The 23248-nt window shown below is 40.0% G+C and overlaps 1 protein-coding gene across 1 annotated transcript in view; it reads right to left on the minus strand.

Moving 5' to 3' along the window:
• LOC150092609 (inactive phospholipase C-like protein 1) overlaps window positions 1-23248 on the minus strand; it is a 571653-nt gene that overhangs the window by 283025 nt on the left and 265380 nt on the right. The window lies entirely within an intron of this gene.

The raw sequence follows: 23248 nt of genomic DNA on the forward strand, positions 1-23248 counted from the left end.
CAAACTTTGTTTGCTTACACTTGGATAAAGGATTGAACCAAATATATAATTTATAGTATAACCAAGTGAAAAAACTTCCAACATCTTTCTCTAATCCAGAGTAATTTAATAATAAGGTGCGACACCTTTTGGCACTCGTATATAGAAACATGACTTCTGCATTGCCTCAACCTTGGTATCACCTCTGGGTCTGGCTCCCACTGAAGAGACCTTAATAAAGGTTGAAACCAGTCTGGGTAGTGACCCTTCCCATAATGCATAGCATTATACATGTCTGCAAGGAGGTGTGCCTTGCATTATGAGATACTAAGGCAAGTGATGTGAAGTCAGTTCACCTTTGCCATGAGTTGCCCCAATCCTGAAGATACTTCAGGTGCAAACTTTGTTTGCTTACACTCGGATAAATGATTAAACCAAATATATAATTTATAGTATAACCAAGTGAAAAAATTTCCAACAACTTAATCATAAAATCCTTAACATTGCCTCCATTAACAACATAATCCAGTAATGTGTTCCTTTCATTCACAATTCTCCATGTAAAAATTCTAGTCTTCACATCCCTCTTCTCCACACTCTTCACAACAACTTCCAAGGATGGTCTGATTTTTCCCTGCTGTATAATCCCCTCTGGATTAATCCGATAAAATCCCTTCACTAACTTTTATGTCTCTATAATATCACCTCTTTTCCTCCTATCTACAAACTCTGTAATCCATATTCCTTTAACCTCTCTCCACAGTCAGCATGTTTCCATCAAAAAGAAAATCAAGTGACCAAATCTGAGCATGATGGTCCAAGTATGGTCTGATCAATGCTTTATACAGTGGCACAACCACATCATTATCCCAATGTTAGTGTACTTTTTATCATACAGACATTATGATATGCAGTCTTTGCAACATTTCCAATATTATCCTAAACTTTGGTCTACTGTCAATCATCACTCCCAGATCTCGACTCTCATCCACTTCCTGCAGTATAATGCGATCAATATAGTACACAGCCTTATATTTCTGCACTTCAAAATGCAAAACACTTCGCACTTATTAATATTAAAACTGAAGCCTCACTCATTTGTCCAAGCTAAAAGTCTATCCAAATCTTCCTGGAGGGAATTAACATCAGCAATGCTTCTTACAATTCTTCCCAACGTTGCATCATCAGTAAATAACTGAAAATCCCCAGTCAATCCACATGAAATATCATTTATAAACAAGTTAAACAGCAGGATCCCTGGGGCACACCACTGGTTACCGTCCTTTATTCAAGATCATACTGCTGGTATCATATCTATCATATTGCTGGTTATTCAGAAAGCCAATCTCTGATCCATCTAACCAATATACTATCCATTCCCATCCTCTGCAGCTTATACACCAACTTATTCATGTAATAATCTGTCAAATGTTTTTGACAGATTATTACATGAAGTCCAAGAATATCACTGTATACGAATCTCCCTTTATTATTATAACACCTCCAGGGAGTCCAAAGACTCATCGATGAGAAATTAGCTATAATGAGTGAGATCGCACGGTTATGCAGAGTAATACATAGGGTGAAGCGGCAATTGGAGCATCTGCAAAACTCTTTCCCGAGTGCCTTGGCTAATGGAAATAAGCAAGTGTATGAAAGGAAAAATAAGCATAGGATTGGGAGTGTTTCAGAAATGAAGGAAAGAGTGTTGTATGGTGCTCATTAGTAAGAGGTGTGATAGATGAGAGTTTGACTAAATCATACTTACTGGGGGCGAAAATTAAGGATGTAAGTGAGAGTATTAGAGCGCAAAAGCAGAGGGTGAAAGAAATGATAATTGTAGTGGGAATGAATGATTTGAAAGGAGATAAATTTGATATGAGAGAGGACTTGAAGGAATTATTAGAGGAAGTGAAAGAAAAGAGTGACAGAGTTAGGATAGTGAGTCTGTTGCCACGGTATGACAGAGAAGAGTTTAGAAGGAGGGCCACAATCGCAAATGACTTTATGAGCAGTTTATGCAGACGGTGTGGTGTGGAGTTTGTGGATGTGTGGAGTGAGTTGATGGGCGAAAGGATTTGTACAAGATGGATGGCTTACATCTGAATGGATTTGGTGTGCGAACACTGGAAAAAGTGTTGCTGAGTGAAGTGAGAGTGGATGTGCAAAATCAGGGAAACTAGAACTATTAAGGAGGGGAGGAAGTGGATATGAGGACATCAGTAAGGCAGTTGAGTGTAAGAATATATATAATGTGCCCGAGCCAGTATGAAGGACAAGAAATCAGAATGGGATAGTTAGCATAACGCATCAAAATAGGGGTGGGACAAATGGACCTCTGCATTTCATATATACTAATGCCAGGAGTATTAGGAACAAAGAAGAATTTTTGGCCTTGGTTGGCTCTTTCTGGCCACAGGTTATTGGCATTAGTGAAACATGGCTGACAGAAGATGATATAGTTAGTTGGATAGAATGTGAAGGGTATAGTGTGTTCAGGAGGGCCAGAGAGAATAAAATGGGGGAGAAGTGTCATTGATGATAGCTGATGAACTGCAGCCAAGGAGAAGAGAAGTTGTATTGCAGGATAGTGAAAAGAGCTCATTTGAGGCTATTTGGTGTGAGATTGAGACTAACGTAACAAAATGTACAGTTGGGTGTTGCTATAGACCAGGTGATGGAATAGATGGTGGAGATAGTATGCATACACAAATTGATGAAATGAGTGGAAGGAGGGTAATTATTATGGGGGATTTCAACTATGGTAACACTGATTGGAAGGAGGAGGAGGAGAGGACACATGTGAGGAAGGAACTGGATTTTATTCAGTTACTAAGGGATAACTATCTGAGACAGCATGTAATGGAAAATACTAGGGGTTCAAGAGTGATTGACCTAGTAATAGCATCTGAGAATTTGACTGTAATGAATATGACCATGTTACCACCAATTGGTGAGAGTGATCATAATGTCTTGACCTGGGAGGTGGCTAAATGTGTGGAATTTTCAATTAAGAAAGGGTACATGTGGAATTACCGGGCTGGTAAGTAGAACAAGCTTAGGAGATTGCTTGGTTCGGTGCCATGGCATGTAAAACTGCAAGGGATGTTGATAGGGCATGGGAAGTGGTCAAGGAGCATTTGCAGGAGGTTATGGCTGAATGTATACCTAGAGTCTGAATAGTAAATCAAGTAGGGGTTAAATGGATGAATAACACTATCAAACTTGAGATGCAAAAAAAGAAACAACTGTGGAGGGAATTGAAGGAGAATGGTGACCTGAAGGCACATGAACGGTATAAAGTGCAGGCCAGAAACGTAATGAGTGTGGTAAGAAAAGCAAAAGAGGATTATGAAAGAAAATTAGTCATGCAAGCTAAAGAGAATCCCAAACAGTTCTTTCAATATGCTGCAAGTAAAACAAAAACTGTACATGGCAGAATGATTTTAAGAAATGGCGATGGTAGGGAGGTCACTGAATCAGTCGATATAGTGGAATTACTGAGTGAGGACTTTGCAAGAGTATATCATCCGGGTGGTGACATTGAAAAAATGAAGGAACCATTAGTTTATAGGGGAATTGTGGTGAATGAAGTGGAGGTGAATAGTCTATTACAGAACCTTAATGTGAATACATCTATGGGATTGGACGGTATAACAGCACGGGTGTTACGTGAAGCGGCTAAAGAATTGTCAGTGCCCTTGACCATATTGTTTAATCTGAGTCCCGGGTCTGGTTTAGTCCCAAAGGGGTGGAAAGAGGGGAAAATAGTTCCACTGCATAAAGGATGTTACAAGACTGCTGTTGCAAATTACCGAACGATCAGCATATCAGGAGTCGTTGTGAAGGTCTTGGAGAAAGTAGTCAATGGAAAAATACAGGAATGGATGAATGAAAATGAGATACTGCAAGGCGGACAGCATGGTTTTGTGAAGGGTAGATCATACCTCAGTAACTTGCTCAGGTTTTATAACACAGTGATGGCTGAACTGGTTAAGGGTAATGGGTTTACAGTGATACTGCTGGACCTGGCTAAGGCCTTTGACAGGATATCACATGGAATTCTAATCTGTAAATTGCAACATATGGGAATGGATATAGGGTTGGTGAGATGGATAGGAGTGTGGTTGATCAGAGAGTAGTTCATTCAGGGGTAGAGTCCAAATGACAGCCTGTGACTAGGGGTGTGCTGCAGGGTTCTGTTCTTTAATTTGTTCATTAACGATATAGGGAAGGATCTGAGAGGAATGGTTCGTTTGTTCGCTGATGATGCAAAGTTGGGTAGGGCAATAGTGAATGCACATGATGTCAAAATTTTGCAGGATGATTTGGATAGATTGGAGGTCTGGGCTAAGGAGAATGGATGTCAATTTAATGTGGCAAAATGTAAGGTTATGCATTCTGGGGTGAAATGATTAGCAGTAGTATATCACATTGATGGAACTGTACTCCAGGAGACTGATGAGGCCAGGGATTTGGGAGTGTTCGTGGATAGGGAGTTGAAGTTTAGGGGGCACATTGCAAAAATGGCTAAATCAGCTCATCAAATCACTTGGTTGCTGAAAAATACTTTAACAAGCAGAGACAAACAAGTTATTGTTCCTCTGTATTGAGCCTTGATAAGACCCCATCTAGACTACTGCACCTAGATATGGGCACCAGGGTTTCTTTTTGATGGGGAGGAGGTGGAGAGGATCCAGAGAAGAGTGACCAAGATGATAGCAGGTCTATGGAATGAACCTTTATGAGAACAGGTTGAAGATTTGTGGGTTGCTGAAATTGGTTGATAGGCAGAAAAGGGGTGATATGATTGAGACATTCAAATTACTGAAGGGTTTCTATAAGATTAATTCAGAAGATATATTTTTGAGAATAGGACTGGTGGTGGGAGGACTAGGGGCCATACATGGAAGCTGGGCAAGAATGTGGTTGGTTAGCAAGGGTGTTAGAGCTAGGTTTTTACTTGGAGAGTGGTGAATGAGTGGAATAAGTTGTCAGAGTCTGTTGTGGGTGCAATGACTGTGAATGAGTTCAAGGCGAGGTATGATAGATACTGTGTGAATGTCGAATAGTTGTTCTTGACATAATGTTAGGGCCTCCCTCGATGAGTCTGTCGACTCTCTGGAGTTGCCCTTAATAATAATAATAATAATTAGTCTGTATAAATCATACACTTTTGGTAGCAATTTGCATTTATATGTGCAAGCTGAATTGCATGCAACTCTGCTGTATAATTATTACAATGAACTGGAATCTGATTGGATATGATAAAGTCAGGAAATACATCAGTACAACAAACAGAGGAGCTCATATTCTGAATTGCCAGTATAGACTGGAAGATAATCAGCATTCTGCTCTGTGTGTGCATATTAAATAATTGCATATAGAGAGGTGATGAAGACTTCCTTAGTTGCACACAATGAGCGATTAAAAGAATGCAAATCTGTGATGGAGGAATGCCATTGCATTTGGCACAGGTGATGTTGTCAACATTCATGCCAACAGTTTGCATAATCTCTTTAACATGCATACTAAAGGTACATATGGCAATCAGATGTGTATGATACTGAGCCTCCGAATGAAAAGAAAAGATATTAGTCCACTTAGGATGATCAGGAAGAGACTATTTTTAGCGCATAGTTAAGAGACAATTATATTAAAAGAATTAAAGGTTATATTAAAAAATGACCATCCTTCTTAAAGACCGATCCACCTACTGATTACTAAATCATGACCCTACACACACAGATTACAACCATTCATAGACTACTAAAAATGTTACTTCCTGGCCAGCAGACATAACCAACAAACTAAAACTCTCAGTTGTGTGTTGTGAATGTAGACACATTGAATCAGTTTAAAGCACAGTTGGATGAGCACTGCATGCAATAGTTTGTACCTCCCACGATGAATCTCTGACTCCATGGAGGTCAGATGTTAATAATAAAACCCTTTAATTCCAGCCCCCTCCCCACCCCATATTTCTGGACTTCCAAAAATCCATAAAGAGGATGTACCTCTATGCCCAATTATGCATGGTATAGACTCATCACCTACAAACTAGCTAAAGATCTAGCCAAAGTGCTTTCCTGTACTACTGGCAATATCTCATCACATACAAAAAACTCAGTCCATTTTAAGTCCACTATATAAGACCTCATACTCTGCCACACTGACTTAATGTCAGTTTTGATGTCTCCTTGTTCATAAATGTCCAACTTAAAGACACCTTGGCACTTATCCATGAAAAATTTCCTCCTGATATCTCAGCCCTTTTTCAGTTCACCGTTAACTTGGCATTTTGTTTGGCAAGGAAAATTCTACAAACAAATCAAGGGTAGTCATTAGCAGCCCCCAGCTAACTTTTTCATGGAGACATTTGAAAAGCCCTAAATTCATCCCCCCCCCTTAAATCCACTGGTCAATGTGTTTGCAATTTGGCCACACGGCCAGAACACCATACACACTTTCCTTTCCCATTTGAACAGCCAACATCCAAGGATCCAATTTGACATAAATAGAAAATAACAACAGTCTGCCATCCCTAGACACCCTAGTTACAAGCCAACCAAATGGATTCCTGACCTTCACAGAATACAGAAAACCCACCCACCCACACAGGTAGATACATCCATCAACAGTTACATCATCCCTCATACCAACCATTTGGGACTATAAAAACCTTAGTCCACTGGACAAAATTAATTTGATCAGATAACAATGCACTAAACACAGAACTCATCCATATAAAAAACACATTTTTGGCCAATGGCTACATATCCCCCAAATACAAAGAATTGTGACACCATGTATCCACACCATCTCCCCCCCCTCCCTCCCTCCATACATTACAGCAAATCTATCACCATCCCCTATATCCGGGGCATCTCAGAAAAGATGGCCAAGATATTAAAAAAAGCACAATCTTGTGACCACCTATAAACCACACAAAAAGCTAGACGTCCTTATCTGCTTCCCCAAAGACCAGCTGCAACCTCTGGATTTACCAGGAGTTTACCCGGTATTCTGCAGCTGCAACTTTCCTATTATGGACTATAGAGAATCAATCTCTATAGCTCATGCTTGCTTCACTTCTAGTGATATGGCCACATTATGCAGCTTGATTTTTCATAATAACTGAACAACCCATATAATTAACGTACTTGCATCAGAAATGTTTTTTTTCCCATTTTTTTAATGATTTCTCATTTTATCATTCTTTTATCTGCGTGTCCCTATCAACATTTTTTCCACTGCTGCAAACAGTTCTGGAACTGCTCAACTGGAATGCTATTTATGGCCCCCAGCAACATTCTTCCACTTCGTCCACATCAACAAATCGCTGCCCTTTAATCATTTTCTTTATTTGTGGGAATAAAAAAAAAAAAGTCACATGGAGAAAGAGATCAGACAAGTAGGGAAGGTGGACAACCACCATGTTTTTTTATTTTTCTTCCAAGAACTGTTGGACATACAAGGCCATGTGGGCTGGGGCATTGTCATGATGCAGCAACCAATCTCCTCTATTCCACATTTCTTGTTTTCGTCACATGCTATCATGCAGCCTTCTCAAAACATTAGTTCACTGTCAGTCCAGTAGAAACAAATTCTTTATGTGTAATTCCACTCACATAAAAAAAACAAATCAACACCTTGATGTTTGATCAAACTTGACATGCCTTTTTGGGCCATGGTGAATTTGCATGTTCCACTGGCTTGATGGTTGTTTCGTTTCTGGATCATAGCCAGAGCACCATGACTCATCCCCAAATCACAACTTTTGAAAGGTATGGTCAGTAAGAGCTTGCTTCCTCAAATTGCGGCCAACATTCTCATGATTTTTATTATTATTATTATTAAGAGAGATCTTCAGGAAGTCAGAGATTCATCGAGGGAGACACATAATACAGGCACCAGATATCATACTTATTTATGAAATCATTCCCACTGCTTGCACTCACAACATCCAATGGCGATCCATTCCAATCATGCACCACCCTATGAGAGAAAAATCTAGCCCTCACCCCATTTTCAGCAGCATTCATTCTTAGCTTCCAAGGATACTCTTGTCCTTTCCCCACCCTCCATAAATTCAATTCTTGTATGAGCCTTTCAGAAGTTTGTAAGTCTCAATCATATCACCCCCTCTTCTCCTGTTTGCTAGTGTCTGCGGTCTACAAATTTTCAATCTGTCTTCATAATCTGTATTCCACAATCCTAATTAAAACTCTCCTTTGCACTCTCTCCAACATATCAGAATCACAACGACAACAAGGAGACCAGATCTGCACACAATAGTTCAAATGAGGTCTTATCAAGGCCTTGTAAAGAAGCAAAATGGCATCCTTATCTTTACATGTGAATGTTTGTTTCAGCATTGCAATTATTTTTTGAGTTGCATTTGCGATCTTTGCTACTTGACCCCCGAACTTCAACTTCCTATCTACTAACACTCCAAGATCCCTAGCTTCATCAGTTTCTTCAAGCATAATCCCACCAATATAATACGATTGGATACCTAATCACACCGAAGTAAATGACTTTACATTTACTGACATCCATTTTCCCTTGCCCACAATTCCAGCCTATTCAAATCATTCTGCAAGTACTGCATATCAACAGCATTCCTGATTACCCTACCTGTCTTTGCATTATCAGCAAATAGCTGTATGTCGCTTATCAAATCCTTCCCAATATCATTAATGTATGATTGAATAACAGTGGACCAAGCACTGATCCTTGTGGTACACCACTTGTTATTTAAAAAAAAAATTTTTTTATTATTATTAATCTTTACTAGCTTTACATCATATCCCGACATCTCATCAAAACTTGATATAGGCCTAAGCCTTTACAAGTGTTTTACCCTATTATAGTAATTACAGCTACTATAGCCTGTTTTTTCCCAGAGACTATTAGTTTTACCCTATGCCTGTTCTAGTTATCATTATAGTCACCCTCTGGTGGCAATGCCATGCCACCAGTATGCCCTGTAGGGCTCTCAAGGAAAGAACTTTTATATCCTTCTTCGTAAGCCCAAGCTGTTTTAAGTCCTTATAAGCTATCTGTGCTCCATACACCATGTAAAGAGATGGTGCCGCTGGTAAACCTCAGAGTTGTCCCATGCTCCTCCCATATTTACTAACTAGATCTTGGTTATTCTTATAATAGTTTACCTTATTATTATGGCTATAGGCTAGTGGGTGTCCTGTTCCCACCACCTGAGCATCAACTACCCAAATGTCACCATCTCTTTTAATCACTAAGTCTGGCTTACGCAAACCTGCTATAATGTGGTTCCACTGCGGTCTCCCAACCTTTGTTCTTAAAGTGGTTGTTCAGAATGGAGACCATGGCGTCATGCCTCTGCACACGGATCCTATGGGTGCAGAAGCAACACTGGGCTATATAAGACAATGTCTCACTGTAGTGGCAGCCAGCCCTACAGTTTGAGTCGTCACTATCCCATCGAGCTGTGCAGGCTAGAGTGGGCAGGGCATTGATCCTTGTCCTGATAAGGTCAATATACTCAAACCCAGGGAGGAGTCTGGTGCCATCCTTTACCCAATCATGCTGGGGAGGCACCAGATATGACTCTTTTAAAGGAGCACCATCTAAAGAACAGTGCAGCAGAGTGCCTGTCTCATGTGTTCTGCAGGTGCTGACTCAATTAAGGTACCTTGATAATGGGACCAGCCTTTAGTCCACTTAAAGTCTTCTTGTATTAATGGGCTATAGAAAGCCTCTCTGCAGACAGGGGAAGAAAATAGTTCTAACTTTGCGATTCTGGACAGCCACAGGCGTGGGATCAGCCATCTAAGTGATGGAACCCTGAGCCCACTGTCCTTCACCCTAGCGTGGAAATATGTAGTAGGGGTGTCAGGCGGCAGTCGAAGCCATGATCTCACGGCTGAATGGATAGCCCTGTCCATTCGGGACAGTACCGAAATATATGTTCTACCAAGCACCAACTTGTGGTAAAAGTGAGGTAGGAGATAGTGGGAAAGGAGAAACAGTCTTTGCTGGGGCTTGAGGGGAGCTTTCCTCAAAGAAGCGATCCCAGCTTCTAGGTGAACATGATACCGAGGTATCCCCACTCTTCCAGGATGGTCAAAGCATGCAACTGCCTCCCGTGCAGGGAAAACTCTATAGTCTTGACTTTAAGCTTCTTCTTGTCATGACAAGAGGGGACAAGAACTAAAGAGCTGCACTTCTGTACATTAATAGAAAGGCCTCGAATAGAGAAAAAGTCAACTGCCCGGTCAAGGAGTTCCCTGCAAGTCTACATTAGTAGAGGCTACGAGAATAAGATCGTCCGCAAAGGCCATAGCATTAAAGGAAGAAGCACCTAGAGAGTAGCCTATATGGCTAGGAAGAGAGTGAAGAAACTCATCTATAATGCAGTTAAAGAAAAGGGTATATGGAGGATCACCCTGCACTGCGGGAATAGAAGTCGCACAAGACCCTGTAGCAATAGTGATAGAGCTACCCAAGTATAGCTCCATAACATAGGAAAGAAAGGATTCAGAACATCCCGCAATAGACAATGTTCATAGGAGAGCAGGAAGGGAGAGGCTATCAAAGGCCTTTTGGAGGTCCAGCGACGCCATATATAAAGGCTTAAGGCAGCGTCAGGAATCAGAGAGAAGAGAAGAAAGAAGATATATATTCCCGGCACAGCCGTCCGAAGGGACAAAAGCTCTCTGTCTATAATCATGCTGTATATGTTGCTGAAGCCATTTGACTAAGATTTTATGATAGAGTCTAAGTATCACAGGTCTAGGTCTAAACTCTGATGCATGGCTTGAAGTTTCTTTCTTTGGAATGAAGATAGTTCTTGAGGCGCGTAGGTGTGGTGGTATTGCTTTACTGGAAAAGAGAATGTCCAAGAAAATTAAATCTTGCAGGCTTGCATCCCCCCTATACCACTTACTGATATCTGTCAGTCAGCCATCCTCTTATCCATGCTAATATTCTATAATCCAAACCCATATTCTCCAATTTATGCAACAGTCTACCATCTTGTATTCTGTCAAAAGCCTTAGCAAAATCCAAAAGTATCAGGATGTATCCATTCCCCTTGTCTAGTTCAATGGTAACATTGTTATATTATGCGAATAAGCTGCTATATATATGCGAGTAAGCTGCTACAACATGACCTTCCCTTAGTAAACCCACGTTGCTCATTGCAAAGTAGAGATTTACTGTCAACCCATTTCTGAATGCAAGCCCTAACCAATTTTTACAAAATCTTCTCCACCACTCCTGAGATACTAATTGGTCAATAGTTGGATACATCGGTCTTTGCACCACCCTTGTGCAATGCAATTACCATACATTTTTTCCATCCCTGGAGAATCTTCCCTGTTCTGAGACTCAGAACAGGGAAGATTCTCCTTTTAAACAGCCTAGTCAAAATATAGCCAGTTCAGATGAACACTCTTTTAGAACATGTGCTGATATCCCATCAGTCCCTATTGCTGAATTCTTATTCAATTTCTGCAACAGCTCTAATACCTCCTTCTCATACACCTGAGTTTCTTCATCCAGTGAAGAGGTAGCAGATAGCTCAATGTTGCATACACCAAGTTGATAGCTTTTAACAAAATGGGCACTCATTAGTTGAACAATGTCTTCTGCATCTGTAACTCCCACGCCATCAGGATTTAGAAGAGTCTTTCATATTCATTTTTCTTTCTTTTACTTGCAGCATATCAACAGAATTCTTGTGGATTGTCTTTAGCATAATCTACCTGAATAAACTACTCTCTGGTATCTCTCCATTAACCACCCACCTATCCATCTCACCAACCCTATATCCATTCCCATATGTTGTAGTTTACGGATTAGAATTCCATGTGGTATCCTGTCAAACGCTTTTGCCAGGTCCAGCAGTATCACTGTAAACCCATTTCCTTATCCAGTTCTGCTGTCACCTTGTTATAAAACTTGAGCAAGTTACTGAGGCATGATCGACACTTCACAAAGCCATGCTGTCCCCTGTACAGTATCTCATTTTCATCAATCCATTCCTGTATTTTTCCCTTGACTACTTTCTCCAAGACCTTGATAATGACTCCTAATATGCTGATCGGTCGGTAATTTGCCACCATAGTCTTGGATCCTCCTTTATGCAGTGAAACTATTTTCCCCTCTTTCCACACCTTCGGGACTAAACCAGACCCGAGACTCAGATTAAACAACATGGTCAAGGGCACTGATAATTCCTTAGCCGCTTCACGCAAGACCGGTGCCGGTATACCATCCAATCCCACAGATGTATTCACATTAAGGTTCTGTAATAGACTATTCACTTCCACTTCATTCATCACAATTCCCGTATAAACTAATGGTTCCTTCATTTTTTCAATGTCAGCACCTGGATGATATACTTTTGCAAAGTGCACGCTCAGTAACTCCACTATATCGACTGGTTCAATGACCTCCTTACCATCGTCATTCCTTAAAATCATTTTGCCATGTACAGTTTTTTCCTTGCTTGCAGCATATTGAAAGAACTGTTTGGGATTCTCTTTTGCTTGCATAGCTAGTTTCCTTTCATAATTGGCTTTTGCTGTTTTTACCACACTCGTTACCCTTCTGGCCTGCACTTTATACCGTTCGTGTGCCTGCAGGTCACCCCTTTCTTTAAATTCCCTCCACAATTGTTTCTTTTTTTGCAGCTCAAGCTTAATGGTGTTATTCATCCATTTAACCCCTACTTGTTTTACTATTCGGACCCTAGGTATACAATCAGCAATAACCTCCTGTAAATGCTCCTTGACCACTTCCCATGCTCTATCAACGTCCAGCCCTTGCAGTTGTACATGCCATGGCACTGATCCAAGCAATCTCCTAAGCTTGTCAAACTTGCCAGCACAGTAATTCCACATATACCCTGTCTTAATCAAAAATTTCACACCTTTAGCCACCTCCCAGGTCAAGACCTTATGATCACTCTCATCAATAGGTAGCAACATGGTCATATTCATTACAGTCAAATTGCGAGATGCTATTACCAGGTCAAGCACTCTAACACCGCTAGTATTTTCAATTACATGCTGTCTCAGATAGTTATCCCTTAATAATTGAATAAAATCCATTTCCTTCCTCACATGTGTCCTCTCCTCCTTCCAATCAATGTTACCATAGTTGAAATCCCCAATAATAATTACCTTCCTTCCACTCATTTCATCAATTTGTGTATGCATACTATCTCCACCATCTATTCCATCACCTGGTCTATAGCAGCACCCAACTGTATATTTTATTCTGTCAGTCTCAATCTCACACCAAATAGCTTCAAATGAGCTCCTTTCACTATCCTGCAATACAACTTCAATTCTCTTTGGCTGCAGTTCATCAGCTATCATCAATAACACCCCCCCCCCATGTTATTTTCTCTGTCCCTCCTGAACACACTATAACCTACACATTCTATCCCACTAACTATATCATCTTCCGTCGGCAAGATGATATTATCTTCTCTTTCCATAGGTACCTGTCTGTCACCCTCTTCCAGGTTCTATGAATGCCCTGATGACCGGCTAGATCCCCGTCATGAAATGAGTACAGAACCCAAGGAATGATGATCTTAGGAAATAGAATTTTCTCCCTCCACCTCCCAGTGAAGTCTTGTCTCAACAACAGCTGTCTGCCTTCATCCATATGTATGTTCTCATAAAATGCTTGGTTGCGAGAGAGACCCTCCCCCCTTTTTAACCTCTCGCATCCCCCTCCATATCAGATCCGATTTCTGGGCTTCAATTATTTCAGGCTTGCCCCATACCTGAAGTTGGAGGGGTAGGGGCTTCTCTTTCCCTCTATCATTAGTACAGGTTTGATGTCTTCCTCATCAATGCAGGAGTCCTCATTCGGGCTGGGGTCTAATGATCTAGAGAGGTAGTCAGCCACAACATTGGAGCTCCCTGGAATGTAATTCACTTCCACCCTGAATTCTTGCATTTCTAGGAACCACCGCACAATTCTTTGATTCTTATCCCTCATGGATGAAATGAAGGATAAGGGCTTGTGATCCGATCTGAGGACGATGGATTGGTCTAGTAACATATAACGGAACTTTTAGGCTGTATATGATTGCCAGAGCCTCCTTTTCGATCACGGAATAATTTCTTTCAGCAGGGGACAGTCTTCTGCTTATGAAAGCGATTGGCCTGAACACTTCTCCCTCTGCTTGTTCTAGTACAGCCGCAATGGTGTCCTTAGAGGCATCAGCAGCTAGGAAGAATGTCTGGCCAAGCTTGGGATATGTGAGTACCGGTGGTTTAGTTAAAGCCTGATTTAAAGCTTGATAAGCCTCTCACTGTTCCTCCCATGTAAATTTCACGTTGTCAGTTTCACTATAGGATCCATCAGTTTGGAGCATTCAGGGTAAAAGTTTACCATCCCCCAGGTATCTCCTGACTAGTCTTACTGTGGAAGAGGGCTGTGCTCGCAGTATGGCACTGATATTACCCTTGGAGGGTTTTATCTCTTCTTCGTTTACTATATGTCCCAAGTATTGTACCTCTTTCAAGAAAAACTCACACTTAGAACACTTCAGAGGCAAGCAGGCCCTGTTTAATCTGTCCAGGACTTCATAAGGATTTCCCTATGTTCCTTCAAGGCGGAAGAGTAAATTAACAGGTTGTCCTGGAAGCACAAGACTCCCTTACCCAGGACATCAGCCAATACGGTGTTCATGAGGCTCTGAAAACTCATGGCTGAGTTCCTTGCTCCCTGGGGAAGTCAGCGCAGTTGGTATTTCTGCCACTTTGTGGTAAAAGTGAAATACTTCTTGTCCTCCTTCCTGAGGGGAATCTGGAAGTAGCCAGAGTTCAGATCTAATTTTGAAAACACTCTTGCTCCTTCCAGGCTGACCAGTAACTCTTCTATCATGCATACAAGGAAGTCGATTGGTTTGGTAACCTTATCGACTTCCCTAAAGTCTAGCACGAACCTTAGGTCTCCATTTGATTTTTCTACCAGAATGCAAGGGCTGTTCCAACGTGAGTTCGATCTCTCAATGACTCCTGCCCTCTCATACTCCAATAAAAGCTTCTCCAACTTGTCTAGGAGTTTCAAAGGGGTTTTATACTGCTTTACATATATTGTTGTCTCTGAAGTGACTTGTACTGTATGTTCTACCACATTAGTGCAGGGTAGGGAGGTGATTCCTTCTGTGAACACCATGGGATAATTTTTGTATGCCAAATGAAAGAATTCCTTGAGCTCCTCCTTATCAGAATCAGAGTCATGCAACTCCAAGGCATTCAGCATGATTCTCTCCTTCCACTCGTCATGATTCTCCTCCAACCCACCCAAGCCAATTGGCATGGCCTTACTTAGATTCCTCTCATTATCGAGACTGAGTTTAGGTAGGAAGGTTTTCCCACAGAGTGACAACAACCGATTTGCAAATTTACACACGAACTAATTTCTTCCTAAGAAGTCCAGACCTAACACAATCTGATTGCTCAGGCCCAAGATCTCAGGGAGAACTATTAGTTCGTGCATAAGGCTTATGGGGAAGCAGGGCATTGATAAATTTATGTTAATCCTGGTGGTGGAATAAAGTACAACCCTGGCAATACCCATGATTTTGTGGGGTTGTTGAAGCTCAACTAAGTTATTGTCACTCAGGGGACCCAGCTTCTTGAACAGTGAATGAGGGATGACCGATATGTGGGCTCCAATATCTAGCAGGAACTCGCAAGGGATATCTTCTACGAATCCCTTCACTAGGGTGAGGTTCCTTTCATCAAGCATCTCTGTGGGGCTTACACTCTGCATCCTATAGAACCTGTCCTTAGCATCAGCACTTGGAATTAGTTGACCTGTTAACTTCCCTCTTGAAGTTCCCTCCCTTGATCCTCTAGCACTAACTTTCTAAAGTTAACGTTCTGTGCTATGTCCACCAATATCCTCTCCTTTTCACGGGCTGCCTCAAAGCACTCATCGAGGCACTTTATTTCCTTCGTGTGTACACTCTTTTGTAATTCATGGGATAGGCCTGATCGGAACTGTTGAAGAGCCAGCCATTTGAGGTGATCTCGTTCCCCTGGTGAGGTTCTCAGGTCTCGGGATAGTGCCAATATTCAATTAAGAAAGGCATTCACTCTCTCTCCCCTTTCTTTTGAAGGCACTTGTAAAGTTTTTCAAGCCCAGGAATAATCCCTCCTTTCTTGGAAAATTTAGGATCTCTTTGAATTTTCTTGATAATTCAGAGTTCCTCCTAAAGTATGTTGCAAGTGAAAGAACTCCCTCACTCTCCCTACTAGCCTCGTACGTGTGAGCATGAGGAGTTGTATGTCGCTCCACCCTGCCCATCCCTCTAAGCTCCTCGACGTGTTCAAAAAATGCATGCATGTCGTCATCTCTTTCTCCAGAGAACCTGGGAAATAATTGCTGAGGGTTAATTGTTCAGAAAAATTCCAAATCATCTAATTCAGAACTTGTCAGAAGGGACACACCTGCTATCAGCTTACAATCAGCTAAATTTAACCTTTTCTCAAATTTTACAATTCCAATAACTGCCTGACTGCCTGATGCGAGTTCAAAACCAACTTACAGTGATTAAGGATCTATTCAATTAAATTTTTAGGGACCCTAATCACATCCTACCGCCTACACCATTGTTATGTCGTTGTTTTCCCACTATTTTCTAAACTTATATACCTCATTAATCTCTATTATCTTCTCTAATGAGAAGATAATAGAGATTATCTTCTCATGATTATCCTAACTTGATAACCTAACTTGATTCTATCCAGGGATATTCCCTTTTCGGATACTGGCAAAATTTGTATTATGCTGCACCAGCCAGTATCCTATAACAGGAAATAATTCAAGCTCAGGGAAATATTCCTAGACTCACTGGCATACACTCTAATATACACCTCACATACAGTTATATAGATTTCGGTACTTTGCAGTCGTGACCTATAATCTATTCATAAATATATATAGCCATATTCTTCCCGCTATGGTTCTAATTTCATAAATGGTAATTTGATATCTCGAATTCAGGCATGACTCAGGCATATGCAATAAAACATGTTTATTGGAACTAAAAGACAAGTACAACTAAACTGAATCAAAATACTAAAACTTCTAAATCTCTTGCTTAAATAAACAATTCAAAATTAATCAAATTCACTTAGACAGATCAAAATATTAATCATACAAGATTAGAGTGGAAAGCAATGACAATATCACATCAATTTAAGATCCTCTCATGCATGCTATTCATAAAGTACATATTATACAACTTGTTGCTTTCTCAATTAAGGTTATGTACCAAATAAAATTAACTTATCATTTCAGTCATATTCAATTAGAGATTTGTTCCTGACAATACCTTGTACAACAGAACTAGCTGTTCAAATATGAAATCTTATCAAAGTTCTCTAAAGGATTGTCCACATTACTGAATCAAAACACAGATTTCTATTTTCTATCACTTCCATAACATATAACAAAGATCTCTACATTACCCAGTTCTTTCTGAAGGTCTATTAAGTACCACGTATTGTTCTAGTCATCCTTCGATTGGCTATCTCAGCTCCTGGCTTTGTGGCTACATTGTCCTTTCTACTGCTGCTGGACATGATCTAGTTTCTGCCGTGACTAAGGGATATCTCCTCTCCTTACGATGGGACATCCAGCGACTGACACGATTCTGCATAAGCTGATGATTCGCATACGGCTCCACATGGAATCTTCTCCAGCATAATCAGGAAAGCAGCCCGCTGTCCAACATTATTGCACCCTGGCTGGTCTTTTCTCTGACCACTGGTCAAGAGTCCTCGAGATGAAAATCCGGAAAAAAGCCTTGCAACATGGCGCGCATTGCCTTATATTCTGTGTTCGAGCACCCTCTTTTTGCTGTATCCTTTTCTGCACGACCCTTTACTTTAATGCCCTTAAGTTGATACTTTACCGCCCTTTTGCTGTTAGGTGCTGTGTTTGTGTAAAGCATGCTTACATCACTTTCCGTGTAAGCTGTATCCTCCAGCATTAAGATCGATATGTGCGGTTCAGATGCGACCTTTGAACTGTTACTCATTACCTGTCTGGCGACTTACGTTATTTTAGATAGCTTAATAGGACACAAATTTAAGCTAATATTTCTTTTACATAGAATCACTAATTTGACATGATTCTCTAAATGCCTATCTTCCTTTTGACAACAAATATTTCTAATACATTACACATATTAATGCACATTCTCATATACAACAAACAAGGTCTTTCTTACTTTCTGCTAGTGTGCAGGTATTATCTTAAATTACCCATGTTAGATTCTGAATGAACAACTTCTTAGACAATTCTCCATTCAGGATCTAACACAATCTTGAAATTTTGTTTAAGTAAGGGAGTTGCAGGAGATGTATTAAGAATTTTTCTGATCGTCTTGGGGTTCACAACCATTAAGTGCAAGGTGTTTCAGGTAGTGCAGTTCTTCCTTCCTTTTAATTGACATGCTTGATATATTGTATACCCCATCTCGTAAAGTTTTAATTATGCCTAACTTTTGCAATGGATGTTGGTGTGAAGTGGCATTTAAAAATCTTCCTGTTGAGGTATGTTTTCTGTATACAGAGAAGGATAACCTTTTTTCTCTTCATTTACTTCAACAAAGATATCAAGGAAATGAAATTTTTTGTGCTGTTCTAGATCAAAAATAAATTTTATATTGGGATTTAATTTGTTCAGATAATCTCCATCATTATCATCAAATTCCTGCCATGTATCCTCAAGGGGTGTACAGGATATGATAGTACTATATGAAAAAAACTACATCATTACTAACTTCCTATCTACAATTTTCCTCCAAATCAGTCTGTTACTTGTCAAGACTCCAATATTATCAGATCTTATATTTCTATCGTCCAAGGCACTTTGTACCATATCAATCCACCTATATCTTAGTCTTCATCTGGGTCATTTTGCTGCCAACCTGGCAGAGAACACTTGTTTTGCTAATCTTTCTTTGCCCATTCTGTTTAAGTGACCATACCACCTGAGATTAGCTCTGCTGACGCATTCCTGGATGCTGACAATGTCAAGTTCTTTCCTAATATCCTTGTTTTTAATATGATATTGCTATTGATGCCATCTGTTTACACCTATAATCTTTCTCAAGACTCTCATATCTGTGGTCTCTAGTCTTTGGTTAAGTGTTTTACTTCTCACCCAGCTCTCAGATCCATAAGTTAAAACTAGTTTGAACACTGTCTTGTATATATACAGGGTGTTCGGGATAAATTTGACATATTTATAATTAATTATATTTTTCCGTAAGTTACATGTATTAACACACACTTCTCTTCATTTAAAAGTTTGGACCCTTCTTCATTCATATACAAGATGTCAGAAAGGATGGATAGCTGGAACCCACCTGAATCATGGAAGAGAATAACTTGTATCATGATGATTCGTGCCCGCCATCAAAATAAGGATATTACGACTGCTGCCCAATGCTCCCTGAATACAGTAAAAACAATCAGGCATGAACTAGAGACTTGCAATGGTGACTACGAGGATGTAGCAAGAAGAAAGATCCCTAGCAGACGATCTGATTGCGTTCCTCGCAAATCTGCAGGAACAGGTGTTGAAGAACCCTGGCATTGGAATTCGGGCTTGGTTCGTGGAGTTGCTAACTGTAGTCAAGCCCTGGATAACAAGGGTAGCCAATGGTAGGCCGTATGTATGGCAGCAGGATTCGGCCCCTTGCCACACCTCTGGGAAAAGTCAAAAATGGTTGTCTGAAAATTTCTACGACTTCACCAGTCCAAATGTTTGGCCTCCAAACTCCCCAGACCTTAACCCCATGGATTATTTTGTATGGGGTGCAGTTGAAAAAGACACCAATCGCACTTCCAGTAATACAAAAGCCCAGTTAATGGATAAAATTAAAACAGTTTTTGCGGCCCTTCCCAGGGAGACTGTAGCATCAGCTTGTTCGAGGTTCCGAAGCAGAATTGAAGCTGTGATCGATGCTAATGGTGGTTATTTTGAGTAAATCTTGTTGATAGTATTGTAATTAACTCTGCCTGTAATGTTTTTTTGTCAATTCATTAAATTTAATAGATACAAAGAAGATTTTCTTTTTCCTTACGAAACTGTCAAATTTATCCCGAACACCCTGTATATAGCTAATTTAGTGTTCCGACTAATTTCTCTCTTATTCCATATGAATTTATTCAATTGACTTCCCACCATACCAGCTTTGCTGATTCTATTGTCTATTTATATATTTAATTCACCATCTTCAGTAAAAATCGTGCCTAAGTAGCTGAAATATTTTACTTGTTCCACAGGTTCTCCATTCACAACACAGTTGGCATTTTCAATGATTCTGCCTATTTTCATTGTCTTTGTCATTTTATTGCTGACCTTCATACCATATCTATTACAACAGCTATTCAATTTAGTCAGAGAATCTTGCAGACTTGTAGCGGATTTATTTAGAAGTATAACATCATCCGCATAAAGCAAAGAGCTGACATTAACATCTCCAATTTTGATATCATGTTTAATACCACTTTCCTTCATAATGTGATCCATATAGATAATGAATAACAGAGGGGATAATGTACATCCTTGTCTCACACCAGATTTAACATTAAACCATCTTCCTGTACTTCCTTCAATTCTAACTGCTGATTCACAACTCAAATAAAGACAAAGTATTGCTTGATATAATGACCCATTGACACCATATAACAGTAGCGTATTGAATAGCTTCTCTCTTGGCAACTTGTCATATGCCTTTTCCAAATCGACAAAACTTAAATACAGATCTTTGTTATATTCCCATGCTTTCTCGACTATTTATCGTAAAGTGAAGATCTGATCCTGACAGCCTCTATTTGGCCTGAATCCAGCTTGTTCTTCACCAAGCTTTTCTTCCACAATTCTTCTCAACCGGTTCTCAAGTATACTTGCATAGATCTTGCCAGGAACACTCAGTAGGGAAATACCTCTGTAATTCTCACATTCAGTTTTATTTCCCTTTTTATATATGGGTACTATGAGAGCTCTACTCTAATCACCGGGAATTCGTCCCTCTGTCCAGGCTTTCTGAACTATGCAGTGCAGCCACTGTAAGACTCTTATACCACCATACTTCAGATTTCTGGTCGAATATCATCTACTCCTGCTGCCTTTCCACATTTCAAGCCTTTGATGGCTTTTTCTACTTCAAGTATGGATATGTATTCCTGAATGCATGCCTGAACAGTGTTTTTTACCACCGTGCTGTCATTACTGCTTGTTTCTTTTAGCAGTTTATCAAAGTAATTACGCCATACTTCAAGGATATCTTTTTCTCCTGTTTTCATGTCACCTTTATCATCTCTAATTCCTTTTACAGCACTCTTTCCTCCATTCCTAAGTTTCTTCAACAACCTCCAGAATATTTTGCCACCTTCTTGATATTTATTTTCTATATTCTTGCCAAAGTCCTCCCATGACTTTCGTTTAGCTAGTTTTACACAGTGTTTAGCATTCTTGCATTTGTCTCTGTATTCTCTAAGAGCACAAGCTGACTTATTTGACAGGAACTTTTGATATGCTTTCTTCTTTTCCTTCACTGCCTCTTTAACTTCCTGTGTCCACCAGGGAGTTCTGATTTTTTATCCTTGCAGACAACCTCACCACATGCCTCACTGGCAGAATCAATCAATGTTTTCTTCAGAGTTTGCCACTGAATCTCCAAGGTTTGATTCCTGTTCTCAAACTCTTTCATTTTTTTTAAATAATCTTTGGGTATTTTAGTTCACATCTGAGAGCTGCTCAACTTTTATTCGCTTTAAAACTTTCTTACATGTTATTCTTTTCAATATGAAATTCAATTTTATCCTGCTCAAGACTAAATAGTGATCACTTCCAATTTCAAATCCTCTGTACACTCTAGTGTCCTGCACCAGGGAGAAAACATCACTATCAACAATAACATAATCAATGAGACTTTTCTTATTCCTAGTCTCTTCTCTCCATGTGAATTTGTGCACATTTTTATGTTGGAACATGGTGTTAGTAATAACCAGTCCATGTCCTGAGTAGAAATCCAACAGATATTTGCCATTATTATTAGCTTTGCTCTTTTCTCCAAATTTTCCCAAAATATTTTTGTATGTCTCACAATCATTTCCTACTCTGCTATTTAGATCCCCAACAAGGATCAACTTTTCCTTTTTCATTGTGTCAGTCGCTTTTTCTAAAGCCGCAAAAAATTCCTCCGCTTCTACCTTATTGATGTTGAAAGTTTATTTTTCACTTGATTAGAGTATAATAAATTTAGTTTAATCCTTTATCCAAGTGTGAGCAAACAAAGTTTGCACCTGAAAATATCTTCAGGACTAGGGTAAGGTGGTACAACACCAGGGAAATCCTTGCAATGGTGTTGTACCACCTTACCCTAGTCCTGAAGATATTTTCAGGTGCAAACTTTGTTTGCTCACACTTGGATAAAGGATTAAACTAAATTTATTATACTTCTACCTTAGTAGAACCTTCTGTGGGACCATAGGCACAAATAAGTCTTGTTGTCCAGTTCCCCATTCTCATATTTGCCCACATTACTCTACTTGAGACTGACTGCCATTCAAGAAGATTAGCCTCGTATTTTGTGTTGAATACTATGGCTACTCCTTCTTTTCCTTGATTGTCATTGCCTGAATATAACATTTTGTATTTATTGCTCAGAAAGATCTCACCAGTTTTTGTCTTTTTTGTTTCAGTCACCCCTATTATGTCGATCTGGTACTTATCTAATTCCTCAGCTAGCTCCATTTCTTTGCCATTCAGGCTTCTTATGTTGATAGTACTGATCTTTAACTCTGGTGATGTTGAGTTGGGGTTTGTTTTCAGATTTGTTCCAGTAGCCTTTTGCTGTTTGCCCTGGTTCCCTGGCGAAAACAACGGGGGCCTTGTTTAACCAGGCAATGCCCCAGCCAGCATGAAATTTTGTCATGTTGTACCATCATTTTTTATTTTGGTTTAATCAATAAGAATACAATTTGGTCGGCTAAATCCCAAATTGCTAGCCCATCCTCGTTCGTTCAGTATCCAAGTAGATACCCAACAGGGTGCACCACAAGAAGGTGAGGATTGGACATTAGGTCAGAAGCCCTGGTCAGTTCTCTGCATTCCTTTAAAGGCTGTGTGGCTCAGTTATACAGCTTTGACCCTTAAGCAACCCTCAGATAATCTTTGAAAGCAATAACCTCATCCATTGTTCCCGACCAAATGACAAAAATAT

Source organism: Typopeltis vanoorti, chromosome 25 (assembly GCF_054136105.1).
Source record: "Typopeltis vanoorti isolate ZY-2024b chromosome 25, IOZ_Tvanoo_1.0, whole genome shotgun sequence".
Lineage (NCBI taxonomy): Eukaryota > Metazoa > Arthropoda > Arachnida > Uropygi > Thelyphonidae > Typopeltis > Typopeltis vanoorti.